Source organism: Schistocerca americana, chromosome 7 (assembly GCF_021461395.2).
Source record: "Schistocerca americana isolate TAMUIC-IGC-003095 chromosome 7, iqSchAmer2.1, whole genome shotgun sequence".
Classification (NCBI taxonomy): domain Eukaryota; kingdom Metazoa; phylum Arthropoda; class Insecta; order Orthoptera; family Acrididae; genus Schistocerca; species Schistocerca americana.
The window spans coordinates 155,073,645-155,101,380 of record NC_060125.1 but is presented as its reverse complement, the minus strand read 5'-3'; the positions used below and the strand labels follow the sequence as shown (position 1 = coordinate 155,101,380).

Sequence of the window (27,736 nt, the reverse complement as noted above, 5' to 3'; positions counted from 1 at the left end):
AGTAAAGTGCTCTCCATTCTAGCTTAGCGCTTTAGAGTAGGTTAGAATAAATCAATTTTTTCCCCAAAAGTATCCGAACGATATGACGGCGCATACATAGTGTCTGCAGTGAAACAGCAGAGTCTGCATGATGTCGCGACAGTGAAATGCTGGTGTAATGCCGGTGTTAGTTTAGTGTTCAAAAGTACCTGAATTATTTATCAATCATTCGCCGTTGACATCCATTCGAGGTCTGTGCTCTGTAGGGAGGGGATAAGGCGCTGCAGCAAAGTAAAAATATGGCGAGGTAAGACACTTTGACAGTATAAAGTAATGACGTCGTACTTCTTCTTTCGCTTTCGCCATAGTCCCGCAACGATCGCAGGGTCGGCGTGGTTACAACGAATTTGGCAAGGTTAGTTTTAGGGATGGCCGGATGCCCTTGCTGCCGCCACCCCGTACCCCCCAGGACGGAATCAGTGTACCCCAACTTCCTGCATCTAGTGTAAATCATGAAATAGCGCTGTCGTGTTGCAAATGTCTGCGACGCGTGTAACTGGGGCGGAACGAGGGGACCAGCCCGGTATTCACCTAGCGTGATGTGGAAAACCGCCTAAAAACCACATCCAGGCAGGCCAGCACACCGGCGCTCGTCGTTAATCCGCCGGTCGGATTCGATCTGGGGCCGGCGCGCCTACCCGTGTCCAGGAAGCAGCGCGTTAGCGCTCTCGGCTACCCTGGCGGGTTAATGACGTCGTACTATAGTCTGCAAAAAGTTAGCCACGTGGAACCAAATCCGAAAACTGGCAGTATTGGTTGTACAATAGAGAAATTAGCAGAACGCCAAATCTGGAAATGCACGTAACAAATGGTTCAAACGGCTCTGAGCACTATGGGACTCAACTGCTGAGGTCATTAGTCCCCTAGAACTTAGAACTAGTTAAACCTAACTAACCTAAGGACATCACACACATCCATGCCCGAGGCAGGATTCGAACCTGCGACCGTAGCGGTCTCGCGGTTCCAGACTGCAGCGCCAGAACCGCGCGGCCACTTCGGCCGGCATGCACGTAACTTGCTAAATTTGTAAGACTCCAAGTCTGGAAATTGATATGATTAAAAAAAGCAAAAAAAAAAAACAAGACTGTACACTTTATCCAGATGTGTGTCTGCCTGCCGTGTAAATGAAGCCATTCTTGCAAAAAAAAAAAAAAAAGATGTGTACAGTGAATATAGCTAGCTGTCCGACGCTAAGTGTAGGTCCTCACCGAACAGCACTCGAGCATGAGCTTATCGCTATCCCACAACATAGTCTGTACCAAAAAGTATGTGAACATTTTGAATTATTTATCAATCATGCGCCAATAGCTGTAGAGTTCCACTACTCATAGGCAGCTTGTTTTCCTTTCTATGTCTATGCTCTGTAGAGAAAGGATTAGTGTGTGGGTATTTGTTATGAGAAAGTAATTTATTGTTATTGTTGTTATTCCAGTTACATGAGTTTTTGTAGTACGCTGTAGTGAGGAACAGAGTTAAAAAAAGGTGAGGTACGACACTTTGACGGTATAAATTAAAGATGTAAGAGCATATTCTGCAACATGGTGGTAAATATTAACACATTATAGTTTGACATTACGAAGTGTGTGAATTCTACCAAAATATTTCTCCTCTACACCATTTGTGTGTGCATGAACCTAAAGAATGGTAACCATTTTACTATTATGAATGTCTTTTGTATCTAGCAGCAGAGTACTGGAGTTTTGCTGTAACCATTCTACAAATATCGAGAATGCGCAACGCACTTACATTAAATATTCGGGTGCTGTGAATATGCGTCGGCGACTTCGTACGTTAAGAGTATATGTTTGACATTGTATCCTTATTAGGCAACTCGCGCTTTTGTTGTCCGTACACACATGCATTTGTACTGAAGTTCCATGCGGCTTTTCGCGGATGATGCCGTAGTATACAGAGAAGTTGCAGCATTAGAAAATTGTAGCGAAATGCAGGAAGATCTGCAGCGGAGAGGCACTTGGTGCAGGTAGTGGCAACTGTCCCTTAACATAGACAAATGTAATGTATTGCGAATACATAGAAAGAAGGATCCTTTATTGTATGATTATATGATAGCGGAACAAACACTGGTAGCAGTTACTTCTGTAAAATATCTGGGAGTATCCGTGCGGAACGATTTGAAGTGGAATGATCATATAAAATTAATTGTTGGTAAGGCGGGTACCAGGTTGAGATTCATTGGGAGAGTGCTTAGAAAATGTAGTCCATCAACAAAGGAGGTGGCTTACAAAACACTCGTTCGACCTATACTTGAGTATTGCTCATCAGTGTGGGATCCGTACCAGATCGGTCTGACGGAGGAGATAGAGAAGATCCAAAGAAGAGCGGCGCGTTTCGTCACAGGGTTATTTGGTAACCGTGATAGCGTTACGGAGATGTTTAATAAACTCAAGTGGCAGACTCTGCAAGAGAGGCGCTCTGCATCGCGGTGTAGATTGCTCGCCAGGTTTCGAGAGGGTGCGTTTCTGGATGAGGTATCGAATATATTTCTTCCCCCTACTTATACCTCCCGAGGAGATCACGAATGTAAAATTAGAGAGATTAGAGCGCGCACGGAGGCTTTCAGACAGTCGTTCTTCCCGCGAACTATACGCAACTGGAACAGGAAAGGGAGGTAATGACAGTGGCACGTAAAGTGCCCTCCGCCACACACCGTTGGGTGGCTTGCGGAGTATAAATGTAGATGTAGATGTAGTCGGTGTTGCGAAAAGTATTGACTAGATACTTTAGCAAACCCCAGCTTGTCAATACGAACATTCTGACTACTGCCACGTGTGTAAACCAGGGCCTATGCCACAATTCAGTATTAACGCAGAATAAACGTATTCCTTTTTCTCCACAATACCGTCAGGTAATGTTATTTTGTGGGTCCTAAGGAAAAAAAACCAGGCCTCAAATGGAAAGCATGATTTACAAATAGTGCAGATACTTCAGAGCACTAAATTAATTACGGATCTCAGCAGCGTATGATGACGTTGAAATAACGCTTCTTCGTCCTCGAAGTACAAACAGTGAAGAAATGACGGCACTCACGCAGTCGAATTATAAAAATTACAATTGCTTGATGAATGAGGGACAGACACGTCAGCGCTCCGAGACTGCGACACAGTTGGCTAAGAGCACCATGACATCGATGCACATAGGTGTGAGAACAGTGGTAGCGTTGGCGAATGGTCGACTTCGGTTCATTGGGAGAATTTGTGGAGACAGTGGTTCATGTTAAAGGAGACGGCATATAGAACTCTAGTGGACCCATTTTTGTGTAGTGCTCGAGTGTTTCGGATCCATACCAAGTCATATTAAATTATGGCATCGAAGCAATTCAGAGACCGAGGCGAACTGCTAAATTTACCAGTAGATCGAAAAACGCCAACGGCCTTGCCTCAGTGGTAAATCCGGTTCCCGTCAGATCACCGTAGTTAAGCGCTGTCGGACTCGGCTAGCGCTTGGATGGGCGACCATCCTGTCTGCCGAGCGCTGTTGGCAAGCGGGGTTCACTCAGTCCTTGTGAGGCAAATTGAGGAGCTACTTGGCTGAGAAGTAGCGGCTCCGGTCGCGGAAACTGACATACGGCAGGAAGAGCGGTGTGCTGACCGATTGCCGGACATTTGCCACCCCGGACATTTGCCACACTTGCCCCTACGCCAGATAGCGATCCCTCAGGTAAGGGACGCCCTTCCTCGTTCTACTTCTGTCCGCTTTCAAACCACCATCTCCACATCTTAAACGATACAACCAGTACGTAAGGGACCTTCTTCTTCGACATCTTGGCGAAATACAGAGTTTCTTTTCCGAAATCAAAATATTTATAACTTTTGGGAAACGTAAACAATACCGACGATTATGTCAGTATAAATATAGATTCCTCAGTCTGTACGGTAGCTTCCTTTCACGCTTACTGATTGCGATAGAAACAGTCCATCGCCATGGGAGCAAAAGAAAGGAACGATGTAAAGAGAATGCGAATGTACGCTAATCATTTCTTTTTGATCACTGCATTTGGGCCTACTTTAATTGCTACAACTGCATGCCCAAAACACGACAAGGAAAGAAGAAATGTGTATGTGAATGTTTGAAAAGAAGAACGACATACTCTACATTAATTTACTCTCTAAAATGCGATATCCCTTATGGTGAAACATTAGTTAATGAAGTGTAGCGGGACAATGTTCAAAACATGACTGAAAATACTCGTACGTTCACTAAATAGAAATAAGAACATCTATGATTGACATGTCATCTAAAGTCGACGTACAATTTTTAATGTAAGAAATAAGCAAATGAAGTAATACAGAGTGCTATGCTTGTACGTTGTTGTTCTACATTGTTCAGCTCTGGTATTTACAGGGTCACAGAGAAAGCATCCTAGGTTTTGGAGCGAAAAGCCGTAATTGTAATGATCTGCACTACAACAGAAACAAGAAGCACAACGTAAGGAAAAATAATGTAATGTGTATTCCAGCTCACAAGCGACATTGAAGCAGATAGTTCCTGTGACTTAGTACGGGCAGAGGTTACATTCGACAACCGGAATAAATTAATAACTGGCTCCTTTTACTGACCCCCCAGTCTCAGATGAAACAGTTGCTGAACAGATCAAAGAAAACTTGAGTCTCATCACAAATAGGAACCCTATTCTACAATTATAGTTGGCATTGACTTCAATCTACCTTCCGTATGTTGACAAAAATACATTATCAGACCCTATTGTAGGTAGAAAACAACTTCTGTAATTGTTCTAAATACTTTTTTTAAAATTGAACAATTAGTTCACGAGGCTATTCAAATTATAAATGGTTACGAAACACACTTGACCTCTTAGCCACAAATAATCCTGAGCATCACGACGGATACAGGGATTAGTGAACACAGTCGTAACGAGGCTCAACTCCGTAACAAAGAAATTCACCAAAACTAAACGCTAAATATACCTATTTATAAAAGCAGCTAAAAATTCGGTTTGACTTCTTTCTAAGAGATAGTCTCCAATCCTTCCAAACTATGTAAGTGAACACCATATGTGGCTTAAGTTCAAAGAAACAGTATCAACAGCACTCGAGAGATTCATACCGAATAAATTAATAAGAGACGGAACTGATCCCCCATGGTACACAAAACACCACAGAAAGCTGTTGCAGGAGCAACGAAAAAGGCACGTACAATTTAGAGGAACGCAAAATCTCCAATATTGGCGAAGTTTTACCGAGGCTCGAAATTTGGTGGGCATTTCAATGCGAGATGCATTTAATAGTTTCCACAACGAAAGTCTCTCTAGAAATGTGGCGGAAAATCCAAAGAGATTCTGGTCCTATGTTAAGTAAACCAGCGGAAAGGCTCAATAAGTACCCTTACTGCGCGACGGTAATGTTACTGATGAAGTGGAGTTACTAAATGCAGTTTTCCGAAATTCCTTCAGCGAAGAAGACGAAGTAAATACTCCAGAATTCGAAATGAGAACAGCTGCAAACATAATATAGAATTAGATATGCCTTGTGTTGCGAAGCAAATCAAATTACACTATCAAACAACTGATGTTGCAGAGGTGCCTGAACTGTCAGTGACAGAGGATATCATCAAATATCTTTTCAAAAAGTTCCTAATGTATACGAAAAGTAGGTCTAATACGTTTCTGATGTTCTTCAATAACAATTAATTTTCAGTAGTAGCTCCTTGCCTAATTTCAGTTGCTTTTACTGGCCTGTTTAAAGATAACCAACAATTTATTAAGGAATTTTAATTTTTAAAGGATTATATCTAAATGTACTTAAATACAGAATTACCCCAGGTGGTAACCAATCCACTCGTCGACAGACGACAACTGGGTTTTCGGATTCTGGGGAAACCGGGCCATCACGATCAGAGTTCTCAAGCAAACTTCGTCCCAAGGTTCCCATGTACATTGGTACCTTTAACATTCAGACCCTAATTCAACCTGGAAAATTACACAACTTAGTAACAGAGCTAGACCAACAAAAAATTAAGATCTTAGCGTTACAAGAAACTAGATTCACGGATGAAAATACAATAGACTATGGAAACTATCGCATCTTCAAGAGCAAGACTGACAAACGAATTGCCAATGGTACGCCACTCCTGGGCATGGCATTTGCGGTGCACAGAAATATATTAGGCTCAATTAGAGAGGTCTCTTCCATAAATAATCGCCTCATGACCATGCGTATCCAGTGCGCCAACAAGAAATACACATTGATAAGTGTTCATGCACCCACAAACATAGACAACAAAAAACGCCAACTACAAACTGAAAAATTCTGGACTAAACTTGAAGATGTCATGGCCAAAATTCCCCGGGATGATATCAAAATCTTAATGGGAGATTTCAATGCACAAATTGGCAGAGAGAAAGAACACCAAAAAACTGTAGGAAAATATCCAGCACACAGATTCACCAACAGAAACGGACTGAGATTTATTGAACTATGCCAACAAAATAATCTAAAAATAATGTCTACATCTTTGAGAAAAAAAACCTAGAAAACAAAAGACCTGGAGGTCCCCCATACAAGAGATCGGCGAATATCAGACTGACCACATTGTCATCTCCTATTTCGTACAGAAAGAGATCCATGATGTCCAAGTCCGCAGAGGGGCGAACATTGACTCAGACCACTACTTAACACGCATTAAAGTGAAATTCACCCCAAAAAAATTCTATCCGAAGAAAATACACATGATGAAATTTGACACACGAACAATCAAAGAAACCAATCTGAAGGAGGAGTGGGAAAAGGAACCAGCTGACTCTTGGGAAAAATTTCGAACAAAAATTACAAAGAAGGCAAAAGAACTGATCCCATTGAAAAAGAACACAAAACACCCCTGGTGGGACTCTGGATGTGAAAAAGCGCTGGAAGAAAGAAAGAAAGCCTTTCTGAAGTATAACAGTAAAAAATCCCCAGAAAATCTAGATCACTTCCACAACACCAGAAGACAAGTGGCAAAAACAATCAGACAAGTCAAGAGGAAGTATCTCAAGGAACAGTGTGAGTCTATTGAAGAAAATTTCCGTAACTATAATGTACGAGACTTCTATAAGACCTTTGCTGGGAGAATCAATGGATACGGCTCACGAAATCTATGTTTCAGAAAACCAGATGGAAAACTAGCGCTCACAAATCGGGAAAATTGTGAGGAGCTGGCAAGATACTTTTCCGGACTCCTCAATTGCCCTGAACCTTCTTCAAGATTCCCTCAAGAAACTGCTATCTACACAAATCCAGAATCCCCACCACCTACACTAGAGGAGATCCAAAGACATATTCATAGACTGAAAAACAAGAAGGCATCCGGAGAAGATAATATCACTGCAGAACTACTTAAAAATCTTGGACCAAATTCCCTCAAAGAACTCACTCAAATCATCACAGACATTTGGCAGACAGAAAAACTACCAGAAGATTGGAAATGCGCCCTAATTCATCCACTGCATAAAAAGGGAGACATGGCAGATATAAACAACTATCGGGGAATCTCCCTTCTCCAAGTCACTTATAAAATCCTCTCAGCTTGTCTTCTTCAACGAACACAAGAACAACTCGAACACAGTATTGGTGAATACCAAGCTGGCTTTCGCCCTCACCGATCCTGTGCAGGACAAATTTTCAATTTGAAGACAACACTAAAATACAAAGCAGTCAGAAACAGTCCGATCATTTGTTCCTTTGTTGATTTCGCAAAGGCTTATGATTCAATCGATAGGCAATCTCTCTTTATTATCCTTGAGGAGCTAGGACTCGATCCGAAAACCCTAAACCTTATCAAAGAAACGCTCACAAACACAACTTCTAAGATAAAATTCCTGGGTGAAATATCAGAGCCCTTCCTGATCAAAACCGGCGTCAGACAAGGTGACGGCTTGTCTCCACTCCTCTTCAACCTTGTATTAGACAAAGTCATCCGAGAATGGGAAAAAGAACTGAAGAATCAAAATTACTGGAAGCCTATACAACTAGGAAGATCTAAAGATGGTATTAAAATTTCATGTTTGGCATTTGCAGATGACGTGGCCATTCTAGCAGAAAACGAGACCACAGCAATTAAACAGATAGACATTCTCAAAGAATGCGCCGAAAAAGTTGGGCTACAAATTTCCTTCCAAAAAACCAAATTCATCTGCTCAAAATTTGAAACTCAAAAACTGACTACAAAATATGGACAAATTGAGAGAGTTCCATTCTTTAAATACTTAGGCGAGGTCCTAGAACCCACAGGGGGAGAGAAAACTGCACAAAAAGTTCGACTGCAAAAACTGAAAAAAGCATACTGGAAAACCCACAACATCTACAATAAAAAGTGTCTCTCCATTCACTCAAAAATACGACACTACAATACAGTAATCAAGCCCGAAGCACTATATGCCAGCGAAATACTCACACTCCATAGAAAAGGCGACCTGGAAGGCATCCTGAAAGAGGAACGCAAAATTATCAGAAAGATTCTTGGCCCAAAAAGAACGGAAGATGGATACAGGTTACAGTCTCGGAAAACTACAGAAAAATTATCTATCCTCGCCGCAGACATCCGGAAAAGAAGACTAAAATTTTACGGTCATATCCACAGACTCCCAACACCCAGACTCTCCCACAAAATTTTAATATACATTGAAAAATTGAAAACCATACCCTGGATACAAGAAACCAAAACAGATCTAGCAAATGCACAAATAAATTCTTCAGAAGTTATAAACAGAAATGTATACAGGCAAAAAATCAATAGTTGGAAAGTACAACCCGAGAATGAAGTTTGCAAGAGACAGGGGACAAAATGGACAGAGGAAAGAAAGAGAATTCATGGGGAAAGAATGAGAGAAGTTTGGAGAATTAAAAAAATTGAATCGGAAAAGCTTTGCGTGATCCGTATGGGTCCAATCGCACATAATAATAATAATGTACTTAAATAGATTTACATCTATTATAAATGTTTGCAGCTAAACTTAAATAAAAAACATTTGAGATGCCAAAATTGTCAACCTTAGGATCAGATCAGCTTTGGGATGTCAATTTTAGGTCCAATTCAAAGGTTTAGTTCCCATTTTCTTTAACAAACCTTATACTATCAGTTTAACAAAGCATGATATTTTAGGTGATAGTTGCGACTCTGAAGCTTAAGAAAATAATTTTAGAACTCACAATTATTTAAAAGTATGCCCATAATATTAGAAGGCAGAAAAAAGTTATCTTAACGTGACAACAATTGGAGCTCTTACTTAAAAAGGAAACTGCTATTGAAAAAAATTAGATGTGACTGTAAATTCTGGTTACAGGAGGATCATTTGAATGATGTTTAATGTTGGCTTCGTTAATTCACTGCTTCTTGATTACGCGCTAGTAAACCTAGCTAGTTACATCGTTAACCTATTTAGGGATACTTTTGTGAGGCTTGAAACACTCTTTATATTTTTCCAATAAAGGCTGATTCCCATTTCACTTTGCACAGGCTTTGGACTATCAAAATGATAAATGACCATTTACCATTTCGACGTGTTTAAAATCAGCCTAAACAGGCTGAACTAATGTACACTCTATTTACAATTACAACTTAATATTAGCGCCGATAATGCTGCTTCAATGTTTTAGTAATTTTAACTCAGTAATCTGCGAGGTCTCAGTGGTCCTCATAGTTTTTTAATACATTATTTTTAACGTATTTTAGTCCAGTTTCTGAATATGGGCAATGGCTTTCAAGCAAGGCCTAATGTTGCCAGTCCCTTCATAATTCTTTACGATTCTCTCTATCCTGTCGTTCAGCTTCAAGTACTTCTTCTTCCTCTTCTTACCTTCAAGATTCATTTTCAATTTCATTTACATGCAGTTTGTGAGCTCTGCTTCCTTTTTCAAGCTCTCCACCAAATAGGTGATTCTAGGGTGAGGGTTTCCAATAATACTATTTATTTTGATGTGCCACCCGTCAACAGCATTCGTCGTTCGGTGCCTTTTTCCATAGCAGTTCCACATTTCTATTGGGATATCTTCATTGTCTAGCCAGTTGTCCACAAAGTAGTCAAAAAATTGAGCATTCCGTTATCAGGAGCTTCTGCATGAATCTCAATCCATCCATTGCTTACGTCCTCCTGTTTTACAAATGCCAGCGCTGCACACATGCTGACGTGAAGTCTTAAATCCTCGTTGTGGCGGTACTCCTCAGTTAGACCGAGAACTTGAATTCTCCTGCATAAACTCTTCTACATGTGGAAATAGCACCCATTTATTTCAATTGTGGGAAAAACTTGACGAATGGCCGATATCGCAGGTGCCTCAAAATCGACATTCACTTCTTTAGGACACCACTCAGGGATTGCCTGTTTTATCAGACGAAACAGACGAACGTATGTGTCTTTCTTCTTATTTGGGAGCAGTTCAAATACAATAGGAAGAATGTTTGTTTCTTTAATCGGGCCTCCTAAGTCTACGTGTATGGTGTAGATTTGTTCGAACTGCTTGCTGCAGCTCTTAAATGTTCCATCCATAAAAAAAAATGGGAACATGTTTTTAAACTTTATTTTCCCTTGCTTCCACTAAAAATCATTATTCTCTGCTGTAATCTATCGTCTTCTAGGAGAAAATCAGTGCCATCCCCCATTTTTAGTAGATCTTCATGAAGATCAATTTTATAAGAGTTCGTAGGCTCTTGTTGGTTCCCCCGCGCTTGACTCCGTCGACGACGCATGGTTCTCTTCATAGATTCTGAATTAGGCATCACTGTAACAAAGTCACAACCTTTATTATGAAGATTTCCCATTTCATCCGCGTAAATCTCCGATAACTGTGTAGTTTCTTCTTGGGACCTTCTCTTCGCCCTTTCCTCTCGCTTTCTCATTTCCAGAGCCACATCATCAGGTGGTCCACAGAGATGTTCTGATACGTTCAATACTTCTCCGTTCTTCGAAAGCAGCTTTCCCTTGCAATGATCCGCTTTTCAGCGTAACCATTGTAATGAGCAGAAGGCGTGCCCTTGTTCGTTGTAATAACTTCCATACTGATGGTCACGTTAGGAACTTCGAAAGCAAACTGAGTGTAAGGACTTTTGTTGCGACCGGTGTGCGGGTTCGGTAACCGTCCACGGGCATTCCAGGGGTTGGGCGGCGGGCGAGGAGGAGGAGGAGGAGGAGGAGGAGGCGGCAAGAGACCTGACTCTTCGGAGTAGGTAAAATCGTGGCAAATGTCCGGCGTGGCAAATGTCCGGTGTGGCAAATGTCCGGACACCGTGCTGACCACATGCCCCTCCATATCCGCATCCAGTGACGCCTATGGGCTGAGGATGACACGGCGGCCGTTCGGTAACGTTGGGCCTTCATGGCCTGTTCGGGAGGAGTTAAGTTTAAGATTCGAACAACACCCAGGTATTATTTAGATGCTCCGAGAACTTAAATGGGAGTCTCTGGAGGGAAGACAACGTTCTTTTCGAAAAACACTACAGATAAAATTTAGAGAACCGGCATCTAAACTGACTGCAGAACGATTCTACTGCCGTCAACAAACATTTCACGTAAGGACCACGAAGATAAGACAGGAGAGATTAGGGCCCATACGGGGGCATATAGACTGTCGTATTCCCCTCACACTATTTGTCAGTGGAACAGAAAAAGGAAATGACAAGCAGTAGTAGTACAGGGTATCCTCAGCCACGCACCGTACGGTGGTTCGTGAAGTGTGTATGTAGATGTAGACGTAGATGCAGGTGGCGCCATTGGCCACAGGGGAGTGGACCAGGAGGAGGGACTGACTTCACAGGCAAATATTTGGTTCTATAATACATCCTTGAATTATAACTAAAGTCTGGCATTTGAATAATTAAGTACAGCCACAAACTAATAAATTATTTGAAGTGTAAGTGTAATGTCAACGTTTTCACTGGTGAAAAGGACGAGTTGTTCTTGGCCAAACGAAAGCAAAAACTAACAATACTTCACTTGTTCATTAATCTCGTCTCAGAGGCTTTTCTCGTAAAGCTAACAACTGAATCGCTTATTTATTAGCAGCTTATTACCTCAAACAAATGTTGCGCGAAATGCGTAATTGTAGTCCTTGAAAATGGTGCTGTATCTCCAAAACTTAATGAAAGGTTTCCTTGTGACGCACTCCATCTGTTCTGAACAGCAATGTCTTGCAGTATTTCGGAACTATGTACTGATGTACTCTTTCAGAATTTTATCGTGTTTTAATTCTTTTGTTTTGTGTGCTGACTGGTTCCATACCAAGTGGTTCAAATGGTCTCTCGAAACATGAGCTATATAAATAAAAATGTAAACATAATACGTTTGTTTGCGTGCCATCTCCCGCAGCAGCTGTTAACATTTGTTACTATAGGTTATCCGTCTTCAGTTGACTACAACCTAATTAAAAAGAATTACACCACACGCGTTTCGTTTCTATTTATGAAGCATTCCGCAAATTGGATACATCCGTTTGTACATTTTTGATTGTTTTAGGTTAAAAACAGCGTATTCTTTACAAAGCAGCTCTGCAAGTTAGTTACGGTGTTTCTTTACGTATTCTGCTCCTTCCCTCCTTGCTAGCAGCGGTTGGTGTCGAAAGGCTTTATTTCACATCTGCACTCGGTAGTATTTCCTGCGCTGCCCTATTTACAGTTCACTTTCTTAAGTTGGTTTTTATTCCGCACTGTCACAGTGTTTATGTCTGTTACTTTGTTTTCGCTCACGTTGTGAGTGTTGCCAACCTGGGAAACGATTTTCTGTGTGTGTGTGTGTGTGTGTGTGTGTGTGAGAGAGAGAGAGAGAGAGAGAGAGAGAAAGAGAGAAAAAGTTAGTGAAACAGTGGGAAATACGACTTCGAGTTCCGGTCCGGCACAAATTTTCACTGTCGTCATTCCATTATACAGCTGACTGTTGTATTTCATGACGGCTGTAGTCGTTGCATGCTTGTCCCAAGAAACATTACATCGTGATTCGGAATAACACAGACACTGCTATATAGATAGTGATAGAACACGTTTCTTTAGAACACTGTCAGTTCCTATAACTCTTTCGTATTATGAAGCTGCAGACAGACATTCAGTAAAAATAAGCAACCAGTCTGCATAACTAATGGAATTAAAATATCATGTGGAAGGAAACAGGAGCTATATCATAACGTGTAGGACAGTCAGAGCTGTGCTACAGAATTTAATTGTAGACAATACAACAAAGTGCTGAAGATTGTCATCGTACAGACTAAAAAAAGCATTACGCTTAGAGAATAGAAATCTCTCAGAACGTAATTAAAACTGTATGGTCAGCTGTCAGCCAGGTCAGTATGTGCGTGCTGAAGATATTACACCTCTCCTGATTGAGAATGAAATCGTTAATGACTGACCAGAGTGATGCAGAATATTTAATAATCATTTCCTGTCAGTAGTAAAAATGTAAATGTCGTGTGACTGTGCCTTCCCGTCGGGTAGACCGTTCGCCTGGTGCAGGTCTTTCGATTTGACGCCACTTCGGCGACTTGCGCGTCGATGGGGATGAAATGATGATGATCAGGACAACACAACACCGAGTCTCTGAGCGTAAAAAAAATCTGCGACCCAGCGGGGAATGGAACCCGGCCCCTTAAGAATGACATTCTGTAGCGCTGGTCACTCAGCTACCGGGGGCGGACCTGCCGGTGTTGACGAAGCGAAATTAAAATTTTATTGGTACAGGTAAATATGCAGAACTATTAAAACTGGTGCTCTGAGACATCTACATAGATGGAAAAAAAAATCGCATCACTAAGATGGATTTACACTACTGGCCAGTTAAATTGCTACACCACGAAGATAACGTACTACAGACGCGAAATTTAACCGACAGGAAGAACATGCTGTGATATGCAAATGATTAGCTTTTCACAGCATTCACACAAGGTTGCACCCGGTGGCGACACCTAGAACGTGCTGACAGTTTCCAACTGATTTCTCATACACAAACAGCAGTTGACCGGCGTTGCCTGGTGAAACGTTGTTGTGATGCCTCGTGTAAGGAGGAGAAATACGTACCATCACGTTTCCGACTTTGATAAAGGTCGGATTGTAGCCTATCGCGATTGCGGTTTATAGTATCGTGACATTGCTGCTCGCGTTGGTCGAGATCCAATGACTGTTAGCAGAAAATGGAATCGGTGGGTTCAGGAGGGTAATACGGAACGCCGTGCTGGATCCCAACGGCCTCGTATCACTAGCAGTCGAGATGACAGGCATCTTATCCGCATGGCTGTAACGGATCGTGCAGCCACGTCTCGATCCCTGAGTCAACAAATGGAGACGTTTTCAAGACAACAACCATCTGCACGAACAGTTCGACTACGTTTGCAGCAGCATGGACTATCAGCTCGGAGGCCATGGCTGCGGTTACCCTTGACGCTGCATCACAGACAGGAGCGCCTGCGATGGTGTACTCAACGACGAACCTGGTTGCACGAATGGCAAAACGTCATTTTTTCGGATGAATCCAGGTTCTGTTTACAGCATCATGATGGTCGTATCCGTGTTTGGCGACATCGCGGTGAACGCACATTTGAAGCGTGTATTCGTCATCGCCATACTGGCGTATCACCCGGCGTGATGGTATGGGGTGCCATTGGTTACACGTCTCGGTCACCTCTTGTTCGTATTGACGGCACTTTGAACAGTGGACGTTACATTTCAGATGTGTTACGACCCGTGGCTCTACCCTTCATTCGATCCATGCGAAATCCTACATTTCAGCAGTGCACGACCGCATGTTGCAGGTCCTGTACGGGCCTTTCTGGATACAGAAAATGTTCAACTGCTGCCCTGGCCAGCACATTCTCCAGATCTCTCACCAATTGAAAACGTCTGGTCAATGGTGGCCGAGCAACTGGCTCGTCACACCACGCACACAGTTTTAATCTGCCAGGAAGTTTAATACGACACCTGTTCTAGTTGACCGTTGAATACTCTACTCGGTTATTATTATTATTATTATTATTATTATTGCAGAGGGCAGCCAGACCTCTGACCGAACACGCTGAGCTACCGTACCGGCAAAACGTGTGAGACACTTCACAATTTTGCGTGTCATTCTTGCCCAGAGGCTACGCTAATCTTCTCTCTAACGTTCCAATTTCAGTATACGTACTGGAGAAGCAAGTACGACCATTTGGCTATCCGAGCGTGACTCACGGCCAGACCCAACCTTTCGTATTGGTCAACCATGTGTCTACATCGTGTACTCACACATCCATTATATATATATATTTCCCGGACAAGGGCAATATTTTCCGTACTGCTGACACCTGGTGAGCGACTTTCAAGTTAATTATCTTCCCTGTACGGGAATATGCATGATGGATATAAGAGTACAGGTTGAAGACGCATGGTTGACAACATACGGAAGTTTGGGTGTAGTCATGAGTCTTGCTCGTATAGCCAAAGGGTAATGAGACCTCTCGCCCTAAGCGGGAAATCAGGGTTCGAGTTCCGGTCAGCCACAAATATTCATTGTCGTCATTCCATTACACTGCTGATGGTTGTCCACAATCCCAGCTCTAAATATATTTCTTGTATGCATTCTATTTGTCGTTAAAATTGTCTGAATTGTAGTCTACTTGCAAATTTGACCCTTAAATACCATCATTACATGTGGGCTCGAATCTCTAAATATTTTGTTTATTGTTTGTGACTGAACTGCTTTCTGTTAGCATAACAGTCTTTATATCATGATGTGATAGGTGCCCTTCAAATAATGAAAAAAGTATTGTCTATGATCTTACTGTTGTTTCCGCGCACCCTAGCCGGAATTCAATTAAGTCCATTAACGTTCTTTTCTCGGGAGATTCAGCTAGAGCGTTTATATTGCTTCTTCTTAGAAAATTAACTTCATGTCTTTCTTAATAACCGAGCCCAGCACAGCGTCAGGTCTGGAGAGGAAAATCGTGCAGTACGGTTCAAATGGCTCTGAGCACTATGGACTTAACATCTATGGTCATCAGTCCCCTAGAACTTAGAACTACTTAAAGCTAACTAACCTAAGGACATCACACACATCCATGCCCGAGAGAGGATTCGAACCTACGACCGTAGCGGTCGCACGGTTCCGGACTGAAGCGCCTAGAACCGCTCGGCTACACCAGCTACAGCCTGGTTCAAATGGCTTTGAGCACTATGCGACTTAACTTCTGAGGTCATCAGTCGCCTAGAACTTAGAACTAATTAAACCTAACTAACCTTAGGACATCACACACATCCATGCCCGAGGTAGGATTCGAATCTGCGACCGTAGCAGTCGCGCGGCTCCGGACTGAGCGCGGCCGGCCGTGCAGTATGAAAGTGGCGGTGATGTAGTGGGCGGGGGGAAACAGTAGACGCCGATAATTAAAAGTTTTCCCTGAAAATTCTGCAACTAACTTCTAGCATAGATATCTGACAAGATGTACTCCTTCTAAGCAGCCCTTTGGAATCATCGTATGCTCTATGAGTAAAAAAATTATGAAATTATTTCTCGTCTTTTACAGGGTACTAACTTCCACAGTTACAATCACGTACAGTGCTGTTGTTTGCTTATTAATAAGTTTTGAAAGTAAGGAAGAGGGAAAGCAATAATAAATGCTTATTTTTAATTAAAACTTTAATATACTCGTATGTTGAAACGACAAACTACGTCCGTGAGTCTTAGCAAGGTGGGGGCTACATAGTTCCAAATTCAAAATTATATTCTCCAAAGGCAAAGTCGCAAATGTTTACGCTCTTCCCAGCCAGAACTACCTTACAGGAAAGTGCTACTCAAATTCATTTCACAACTCTCTACTGCTAAATTCCCAACATATTTAGTTACAGAGATTACCCTTACGATACCTTTCAACCACCTCAAAAACAATAATTGAAGTGCTAGTTACGTTTCACTGTGACAGTCTCAAAAAGTAATATCATAGATACAGTTTTCTTAATAATTACATTATGTGCCCTCTTTCTGATATCAATTATTTTCATGTAGTTCTTTCTTACGATGAGAAATTTAATTACATTAACTCAAGACATCATTTATTCATTTATCAACCATTGTATGAGTGCGGTTTCGTTAAAATTTAGATCCCTAGCGGGATTATTGGAGCCATTTACTCTCACACGCAGAATGAACGATGGTCAGGAGGGTGTCCATCTCTCTCGCGTGTGGTATAGCATCAAATGAAACAAAAATAGAGGACAAATATCAGGGTTCCAACACAACGTCGTTTTCATAGTATCTGTGCTTGGAAGAGAAAACGATGGAATTAAAAAAGATTACATTTATCGTGTTCCTTGAGTGGGTACGCAGCGTTGCCCCACTATGTATTTATTCAGAACTTCTTGTATTAGTCCATCTCCTCTTTCCCTCTTTCTCTGTCCATTTCCATCAACCCTTCTCTCTGACCGCCTCCTCCACCGCCCCCTTTTTTCCGTCTCCTCCTGTCCCTCTCTATTTCTCCTTCTCCACTTTTCTCCTTATCTGCCACTCCCTCCTGTGTTCATCCTCTCCTACCACCTCTAATTCCATGTTCTTCTCCCTCTCTCTTTGTCAGACTTCTCCTCCCACTCCCTCCGTCCATCTCATCCTCCATCCTCTCTCTGTCCATCTCCCCCTTCCCCTTCTCCCTGTTCATCTCACCCCTTTCCCTTCTGGGTCCGCTATCACTGTACCTGTCCCCTCGCTGTCTGTTCATCTCCTAGTTCTCCCTTCTCTCCTCACGTTATCACATTCACCCCAATAGCAGGCTGGTGGTTCTTAGCCCTACAGTATTTCTTTCCACATTATAACCAGTATGTGTACCAAATTTTATTGAAATCGTTCCAGGGATTTCGCAAGAGCTTTACATACCCATGCCTTTGCTCGCATACACAGTTGTCAAATATATTTCACACACACTTAACATATTCCACGCGTATTTTTATGCATGTTTCATCTGTGTGTGTAACGAATTTTGCCCTGCAGTTACATTTTCACGTGGCTCAGTGTTTATGACGTCATATCTCCTGAGCTATGTGTCGTACAATGACATATGGAGATACTGTATGCGAAAACTTCTGCGAATAGAGCATGTGACATAGAAGTAATAAAATAAAACACCATGCATGATGTGGCAGTTTTTCCTCGCATCTCAGTAATTGACATAATGCAATTAATTATTAAGACGTACTGCGTTAAAGGTTTGAAATTATGTGTAAACTTTGTTGCAAGTCTGTAAGTGCTCTCATTCACAAATACCGCATGACTAAACTAAGGGTATTCTCGCGTCTTGGGCTACACTGCTTTTTCACCACAACCCTTTTGATAGTTTGGCGGTCCTACCCACAGTGATTCTTCCTCGACAGTGTATGTACAAAGTTTGGTTGAAATCGCTCCAGAGGTTTAGGGGGAGATGTGAGATGTACACACAACACACATTTTTATAGTTTGTATGAAATTATTAGTCCTCACCACCCTCTTTTATAGCTTATTGTCAAAAATGAAAAAAGAAAAAACCACACGCCCGAAGCGACACTTTACATATAAGGCTCAAGAAAGAAAATGGGCCCTCACAACTTACTGCGGAAGAATTCTCGAAGACTATCAGCAGAGAGTAGTATTAATGAATCTTTCCAATTAGCTTGCGAAGACCGAAGTATCCCGTCTATTGCTGTTTCCTAGGTTCCACGGCGACTGCGTGCTTCTGACTGGTTTGATGTGGCGCGCCACCACAAATTCCTCTTCTGTGCGAACCTCCTCATCTCAGAGTTGCACTTGAAACCTACGTCCTCAATTGTTTGCTTCTTATACTCTAATCTCTCTTTTCCTCTACATTTTTTAACCTCTACAGCTCCCTCTAGTACCGTGGAAGTTATTCTGTGGAATCTTAACACATACCCTACCATCCTGTCCGTTCTTCTTGTCGGTGTTTCCCGCATATTCCTTGCCTCGCCGACTCTGCGGAGAGCCTTCTCATTCGTTACCTTATCAGTCTACCTGATTTTCACCATTCTTCTGTAACACCACATCCCAAATTCTTCGATTCTCTGTTTTTCTGGTTTTTCCACAGTCCCTGTTTAACTGCAATACAGGGTGATTCAAAAAGAATACCACAACTTTAGGAATTTAAAACTCTGCAACGACAAAAGGCAGAGCTAAGCACTATCTGTCGGCGAATTAAGGGAGCTATAAAGTTTCATTTAGTTGTACATTTGTTCGCTTGAGGCGCTGTTGACTAGGCGTCAGCGTCAGTTGATGCTAAGATGGCGACCGCTCAACAGAAAGCTTTTTGTGTTATTGAGTACGGCAGAAGTGAATCGACGACAGTTGTTCAGCGTGCAGTTCGAACGAAGTATGGTGTTAAACCTCCTGATAGGTGGTGTATTAAACGTTGGTATAAACAGTTTACAGAGAATTGGTGTTTGTGCAAAGGGAAAAGTTCTGGACGGCCGAGAACGAGTGATGAAAATGTAGCACGCATCCAGCAAGCATTTGTTCGCAGCCCAGGAAAATCGACTCGCAGAGCTAGCAAGAGCTGCAAATCCCACAATCAACTGTATGGAGAGTCCTACGAAAAAGGTTAGTTATGAAACCTGAACGTCAACTACCCGAGGCGATGGATCGGCCGCCAGGCAGCCCGTGACAGAGCATTTCATCACTGGCCTCCAAGAAGCCCTGATCTTACCCCCTGCGATTTTTTCTTATGGGGATATGTTAAGGATATGGTGTTTCGGCCACCTCTCCCAGCCACCATTGATGATTTGAAACGAGAAATAACAGCAGCTATCCAAACTGTTACGCCTGATATGCTACAGAGAGTATGGAACGAGTTGGAGTATCGGGTTGATATTGCTCGAGTGTCTTGAGGGGGCCATATTGAACATCTCTGAACTTGTTTTTGAGTGAAAAAAAAACCTTTTTAAATACGCTTTGTAATGATGTATAACAGAAGGTTATATTATGTTTCTTTCATTAAATACACATTTTTAAAGTTATGGTATTCTTTTTGCATCACCCTGTATAATGCTGCACTCCAAAAGTACATTCTCAGAAATTTCTTCCTCAAATTCAGGCCTTTGTTTGATACTAGTCCGGCATCGCGCGCCGCGGGTTTTGATTCCGCGCCAGACGGCATGGACGTCGAAGACACACTGGAGGTCTCTGCACCATCGCGCCGTAAGTGAGGCGGCGCGCGCCTCCTGGCCCACGTACAATGTGAGGACGCCGCGGTGGAACACGTGGTCCCAGCGTCCGACAGCGCCGTCCCCAATTTATGTACTTAAGCTCCTGCCTCTCGCTCAGCCAGTCAGTCTGATCTTCGCGTGCGTCTATCGACATCTTGCCTACAGACAGCGTGTTTACGTTACTATGTTCCGTATACGAGTGGACGTGGTTGATTCGTGAGGTTTTCTTGTGACTCCATTGGTTCTTTCGTGTTGTTGTTCGTAAAGTCTCGCTCGGTTGTACTTCGTTGTTCGTGTCTATCCTTTCCCGTTTGAGTTCTTGTTCGCGGGCCGCTCCCTGGGTCCCGCCACGCTGTCCTTCACGGCAAGCCCGCGACCGTTCCGGTCGCGGCTACAACTATTAGACTTCTCTTGGACAATAATTCCCTTTTTGCCAGTTCTAATCCGACTTTTTATGTCCTCCTTGCTCCATACATCGAGGGTTATTTTGCTGTCTAGGTAACAGAACTCCTTTTCATCTACTTCGTGATGATCAATCCTGATGTCTCATTTCTGCTATTTCTCACTACTTTTGCCTTTCTTCAATTTATTCTCAATTCATATTTGTACTCTTAAGCCGTCGGCACACGGACCGTGCATCTGAACGTTGAGCGTTGAGCGTACCGAGTTTCTGACGTCATAGCGTGGAATAGCACGTTCGGGAGTCTTTCCGAACGTGCAGAGCAATATCTGGCATGTCAGATATTCTGAGCGTGCGTCTGAGCGTTGACCAATGAAATGGCACAACGCTACCTACGTCACACGCACGCCGTCTCCCTTCAGTACAGCGTTATGAGACGCCATATTGGCATTCATTTCAATCCTATATGTATATATGCCGTTTCTGAGAACCAGAAAATTGAGAATCACTGGGAAATCCATTGTTAGTTGTGTGATTCGTTCCAATAAAATAATGAGAAACATCATATTTGTGGCAAAACAATTATTGTAACTTGCGTGTTACGAGAGTAGGCTATTTGAAGGCAGCGACACACTGAAGATCCACCCAAAACGCATTGTTCTTGGTACAATTTGTTATAATTAAATTTCAATTAGTAACATAATAATCCACGATTAACGGTTTTAGCAAGGCGTAAGACTTTATTATTTAGCACCTGGTTATTGTTGCTGGTTTAGCGTAATGTGTAGCGTCTCTATCCAATATTGAGTTTTTGTTGAGGCGGTGGTTCGCGTCTTAAAACTTCCAAATTTTTTTCCCTAACATTCGCGTTTTTATTAGGTTCTGATACTTTATTATTAGTCTAATATAAGTATATGCTATAATATTTGATATTATGTAAATATAAGTTCACCTTTTTTTGAGGGGTGACTGTTCGATTGGCTTAATCTACAGGACAGCTTGCGCTACTTGTATAAAGATATTTTGCTCCTTTTTCTTTTACGCTTCGTAATTCACATGTTGCAAAGATTCTGCTACTCGGTAGGAACAGTGATTGACTAAGACTGACCTTGGGGTTTTACTAAAATGTGTGAATGATGAAATAATGTTTATCTTGTGCAAAGAAGTATTTCAAATTTATACCGCACTGTTTGTAATGGAACTTTTATAAGCCTGTGTCCTTACTGATTGGACATGGTACTTTCCTTTTCGTGGACGATGGAGGAAATGTGCGTTTTAATAGAGCTAACGTGGTAATTTTACGCGCGCCCTTTGAGTAAACAGTGTAATTTACGAACTAGAAACATCCCTCAGACTGCCGCTGGAGTGCTTTACGATCGCGTATACCACGTTGGGGCCCACGTACCGTATGCACAAGTCGCATCGTGCCTGAGCGTTCAGCAGCACGTTGAACTTGGCACGCTCAACGTTAACGTTCGACAGCACGGTCCGTGTGCCGACGGCTTAAGCACTGTCCATTCCATTCAGTAAGTTCGGTAATTCTTTTTCACTTTCACTGAGGATAAATGGTTCAAATGGCTCTGAGCACTATGGGACTTAACATCTATGGTCATCAGTCCCCTAGAACTTAGAACTACTTAAACCTAACTAACCTAAGGACATCACTGAGAATAGCAGTATCGTAAGCGACGCTTATCATCCTTATCCCTTCCCCTGAATTTTAATTCCACTCTTGACGTTTTATTTACGTCTTTGCTCTTTGATGTACAGATTGAACAGCAGGGGCGAAAGACTACATCTACATGGATTCTCTGAAAATCACATTCAAGTGCCTGGCAGAGGGTTCATCGAACCACCTGCACAATTCTCTATTATTCCAAACTTGCACAGCGCGCGGAAAGAACGGACACCTACGTATATCTTTCCGTACGAGCTCTGATTTGCCTTATTCTATCTTGGTGATCGTTTCTCCCTAAGTAGGTCGGTGTCAACAAAATATTTTCGCATTTGGAATAGAAAGTTGGTGATTGAAATTTCGTGAGAAGGCTCCGTGCAGCGAAAAACGCCTTTGTTTTAATGATGTCCTCCAAAATCCTATATCATTTCAATGACCCTCTTTCCCCTATTTCACGATAATACAAAACGTGCTGTCGTTTAAACTTTTTCGATGTATTCCGTCAATCCTATCTGGTAGGGATCACCAACCGCGCAGCAGTACTCTAAAAGAGGACGGACAAGCGTATTGTAGGCAGCCTCCTTAGTAGATCTGTTACATTTACTAAGTGTCCTGCCAATAAAACGCAGTTTTTGGTTAGCCTTCCCCACCTTACACCCTGTCTTACACCCCTTTTAATCCAAACGCTTCGTTTTTCGTCTCCAAGTCTTATTTTTTTGTTCTTGGTTCTTGTACATATTATATACTGTCGTCTTTCTCTATAGCTTACCCCTATTTTTTCGTAGAATTTCGACCATTTGGCACCATTTGACATTGTCGAACTCTTTTTCCAGGTCGATAAGTCCTATGAACCTGTCTTTATATTTCTTCGCAGTGTACACGATGATCAAAGCTGCCGTCGCGAGTTGCTTGCTCACAAGGAATGGAACTCGTAGTATGCGCGGTTTCGGCTTTCTTCCCTCCCTGCTGCGCGGACGCCCAGCTGAGCCCCGCCTCGAAGGCCAGGTGCGCACCGGCAGGTGGCGTACAGTACGAGGAAACGGGACCCGCCAAATTCCCGTCACTAACAGCCTGTTAGCGGCCTCTTTCATCTACAGGTAGACCCCCCACCGTTGCCTTCTCCACAGCCGAGCAACGGTCGGCGCTGATTCATAGCACTATGTCTTCAGTAGAGGACTACTCACTGGCGCATTGTGTCTGCCTCAGGTCGTGTTTCTTTCTTTCTCAGCAAATGGTAAGGAACATCCATCAAGTAGCCCAACAAACCTATATAAGCAAAGGCTGTGGACAAATGACAGCCTGCAGTTTCAGGTTTTGGCTCTGTGTACAGTGATATGATGTATTCTGTAGATACTTCACGAATACCTTCGAACATGAAATATTGTGCTTTGGTATTAATTCATCCTAATGTCCATCCGAAGTGGAACTTCAATTAATTCATAGTGACTATTTACTTTTTAAGTTCCAAATAATCAGCCTTTGAACTGAATGTCGGAACAAATATCAGATAGCACGGAAGATGTTTCTGAGGAACGAGTACAAACCGCTATGAAATTTGAATTTGGATTTATCATCTGAAATGAACGAGACATTGATCTTGTCTTGGACAAGTTTCGTAGAACCTTTGCTGTTAACAGTATGATGATGGCTTAGGTTTGATAAACCATAGGCGATAACAGATTTTTTTGAAATAAAAATTTATTTCTAAGATGAAATGTCATCGCGCTTAGAACTTTTCCCTTTAATGGATTTCAATTCTTTTTTTGAGAAACGGAGCGTAATTTGTCACAGTGCTAATACGTTATTTGTTTGGCGAAAGTTTTGGATCTTGTGTGACAAATAGAAATCGGTTTGTATGACTTACGTGAAACATGGAGGATGGGGCTTCGGTCTAGGTCGTGCACTTTTGCCGACTTAGAAGCAGCCACATATTTTATGGGTTATTTTATTAGGGAAGGAAGGGGAGAGCATCAAAACTCACTGGGATTTAGTTTATAATTGAAATAAATATACAGTCGTGGAAATAAGTATTCATACAGTAGGTGGTGACAAACTACGATGGCGTGTTGGGATAGTAAATCATCCACAGCGCCGATACGAATAAGTACGATGATGTAACGTCAGATAACCATGTTCTTTGTAATGAAGCTTCCCGTACGCCATGAATCTTCTCTGGGAAAATAACATATGTTACACTCCGCACGGTCTACGACAGGGCAAAATGTATTCATACAGCGGACTACTTTCAACCAAACAAACGGCTGACGCAGCCCCGGAGTGCATGCCACACTTGTGTAGTCGTGTGGCGGCCGTGAAGCAACAGCACGTCGGACGTGGGTACCGTGGAACAGCAGAACGGGCCGCAAGGGGAAGGAAACGACCATTGAGGAACGAAACATCGTTGTCGCCCAATATCTTGAACAAAAGCCGTATGCCAAAATTCCGAACATCATAGAACAAAGCCGAGCGACTGTGCAGTCTATCATTAAGCGATATAAGGACAGACATGTAGTAATAAACAGTGAACGACACGGTCGTCCACAGAAGCTTACAACAAGAGAGACCAGAATGCTACTAAGAATCATCAAGAAAAACACGAAAACGACAGCGTCGGCACTATCCGCATATGTACATGACCACTTCCGAAAGGACATCACTCCAAGGGCAGCTCGTACCATTCTCAATCGTTCGGGCTACAGAGCCAGAGTCCCGAGACGAAAGCCCTACATCAGCAAAAAGAACAGGAAGTGGCAGACGGAATTCGCGAAACAGCATGTATCCAAGACAACAGACTTCTGGGATACTGTATTTTTTAGTGATGAAAGCATATTTAATATCGTGCACAATGATGGTAGGATCTTGGTCTGGAGAAGACCGAATACAGGCCTCGACCGAAACAACATTCAACCCACGGTGAAGCACGGAGGTGGTGGAGTGATGGTATGGGGCTGTATTTCAGCCTCCGGTGTCGGAAAATTAATGTTTGTGGGAGGTACCATGGACAGATTTGTGTATATGAACATTCTCAAACAGAACTTACAACAGCTGTTGACACCTTGGGTCTTCCTAGAAATTATTACTTCCAACAAGACAATGATCCCAAACATACGGCGCAAATTGTCCGGCTGTGGTTGCTGTACAACACTCCACACACTCTTAAATCACCAGCTCAGAGTCCGGACTTGAATCCCATCGAACACTTGTGGAGTAAGCTGGAAACACGAGTGAGAAAACACGACATCCGTAGTAAGGCCTCTTTGAAAGAGGCTCTCCTTCGAGAATGGCAAGGTATCACGTCGGAAACTACAAGAGAATTGGTCCATTCCATGCCACGGAGGTTACGAGAAGTAATACATCGGAAGGGTATGCATATGAAGTATTAAACATGTTCTTGCTTTGTTAGAAGTGTCATTTTCTGTTGGTGTATGAATACTTAATTCCCAGCGCAGTAGAGAACTTGGCAGACGTTTTTGTATTTTGTATTCTCGATCTATATACCAGCATAGCAGCATTGGCGACTGTCCAATGTGTATAGTGCATATCCAATTAGTGTTTTTGGTTTCGTCTTGTCAATAAAGGCAGTTTACTTTTCCACGCTCTAGTGTATGAATACTTATTTCCATTACTGTATAAACAAACGCGCGACTCCCACGCACACTCCGCGTCTTCATTCACTCACACATTCGTCAAGAAGATGCCTGGCTTGTCAACATGCTCACTTCTGCTGGAAGAGAGAAAAGCGTGAAGTCCTCAGTAAATACCATAGCACAACATTGTCACAGGTGCTGTCCCAAACTGTCATTAAATTTTGAACGTATGTAAGCATTGCAGCGGCACAATATCGGTATCTACTTGTGGGTATGAAAGAAAAGAAACGAGAAAATGGTAAAAGAATAACCTAAATACTGAAATCTGCCTTAAAATGTTCTTCAGAAAGGAAAATACATGACAATATTTGTAAGAAACTACCACAGCTGTACTGATACATATGTATTACGTCACGACCAATTTCGTTCGAAAGAACTTCATCAGGTTACACTGCCAACAGTCTTCCTAACAAATATGCCAATATTGTAAGAACTCCATTGACACTGCAGTTTGATGATGTTTTTTCGAACAAAATCGATCCAGTCATAATAGATGTGTATCATTACATCTGTGGTGGTTTCTTATTAATATTAAAAAAATCAGCTGCTGAACTGAAGATGATAAAAAAATTGAATTTTGCCGTCATCCAATAGCTGTGTCACATGTTCAGATGAATGACATAGTAAACAACAGTTGTGATGTGCAAAAGTAGGTTAAATCGCTAGAAATCCAGGAGGTCCCAGGGACTCCTAAAGTTCTACAAAGAATTTACGAGTGAAATACAATGAGGCGACAAAAGTCATGTGAAGGAGACACGCACTTAGAGGTAGAGGTAGTATCGCGTACACAAGGTATAAAAGGCCAGTGCATTGGCGGAGCTGTCATTTGTACTCAAGTGATTCACGAGAAAAGGTTTCTGACGTTATTATGGCCGCACAACGGAATTAACAGCCATTCAGCGCGAAAATCGTCAAGGATTAAATATTCCGAGATCCATAGTCAAATGTGTGCCCAGAATACCACATTTTAGGCATTACAACGCAGTGGTCGACGGCCTCCATTTAACGACCGAGGGCAGAGACTTTTGCGTAGAGTTACCATTGCTAACAGACAAGTAACACTGCGCGATATAGCCGCAGAAATCAATGTCGGACGTACGACGAATGTATCCGCTATGGTAGTGGTACGAATTTTGGAGTTAATGGGCTATGACAGCAGACGACAGACGCGTGTGCATTTGCTAATAGCACGACACTGCCTGCAGCTAGGGTTACCATCAGTCCCGATGTATCGGGAGCGTCACCATTATGGACCTTCTTGTCCCGATATCCCGACAAGACCCAGTTTTGTCCCGATTTTGCAAAATATTTGGATCAAGTAAAGAAGTAACTCCATCTGTTGTTAGTACTAGATGTAAATACAGCCTCGGTTACTTTTATTTTTCAAAAAGTTTATGTCATCTTACAGATGGCGCTGCTGATGATTCAAGCAGCTACATCGAGCGCCATCTTTCGAGAAAATACCTGACTTCTCCAGTAGTGCGAGGCTGGAACTATTTAGAGAACACCAGGCGGAAGAATCGGGCGGTTTCCAGTTGAATGAGATCTGATACGACGATTGTTTCTACACGTAATACGAACAACGGGTGCAAGTTAGTAATGTTTGAAACGTTTACTGTGAATATGTTGGGCGTGAAGTGTATAGTAACGTGTTCGTCGATAACTATAGTGTTACTGTAGGCTGTTTACCGTTTAATAAACTTTGCTTATTGTAGCTTACGAAAATGCCTAAGGATGGAAAGAGAAAGTGTCACTTTTCGGGTTATTACATAAAAGAGTGATTTTTTGTTAAGAGAGGACGTATGGATCAGGAAGCGTTGTGTGAAATTTGTAGCT

The 27,736-nt window shown here is 42.4% G+C and overlaps 1 protein-coding gene and 1 non-coding gene across 3 annotated transcripts in view; one reads left to right on the top strand and one right to left on the bottom strand.

Annotated features, from left to right (window-relative positions):
- Window positions 1-27,736, top strand: part of LOC124622155 (semaphorin-2A-like) — a 1,077,868-nt gene that overhangs the window by 278,725 nt on the left and 771,407 nt on the right. The gene's annotated exons all lie outside the window — the stretch shown is intronic.
- LOC124623479 lies at window positions 15,060-15,166 on the bottom strand. The gene has a single exon (XR_006980691.1). It is a non-coding gene; the product is annotated as a U6 spliceosomal RNA (small nuclear RNA).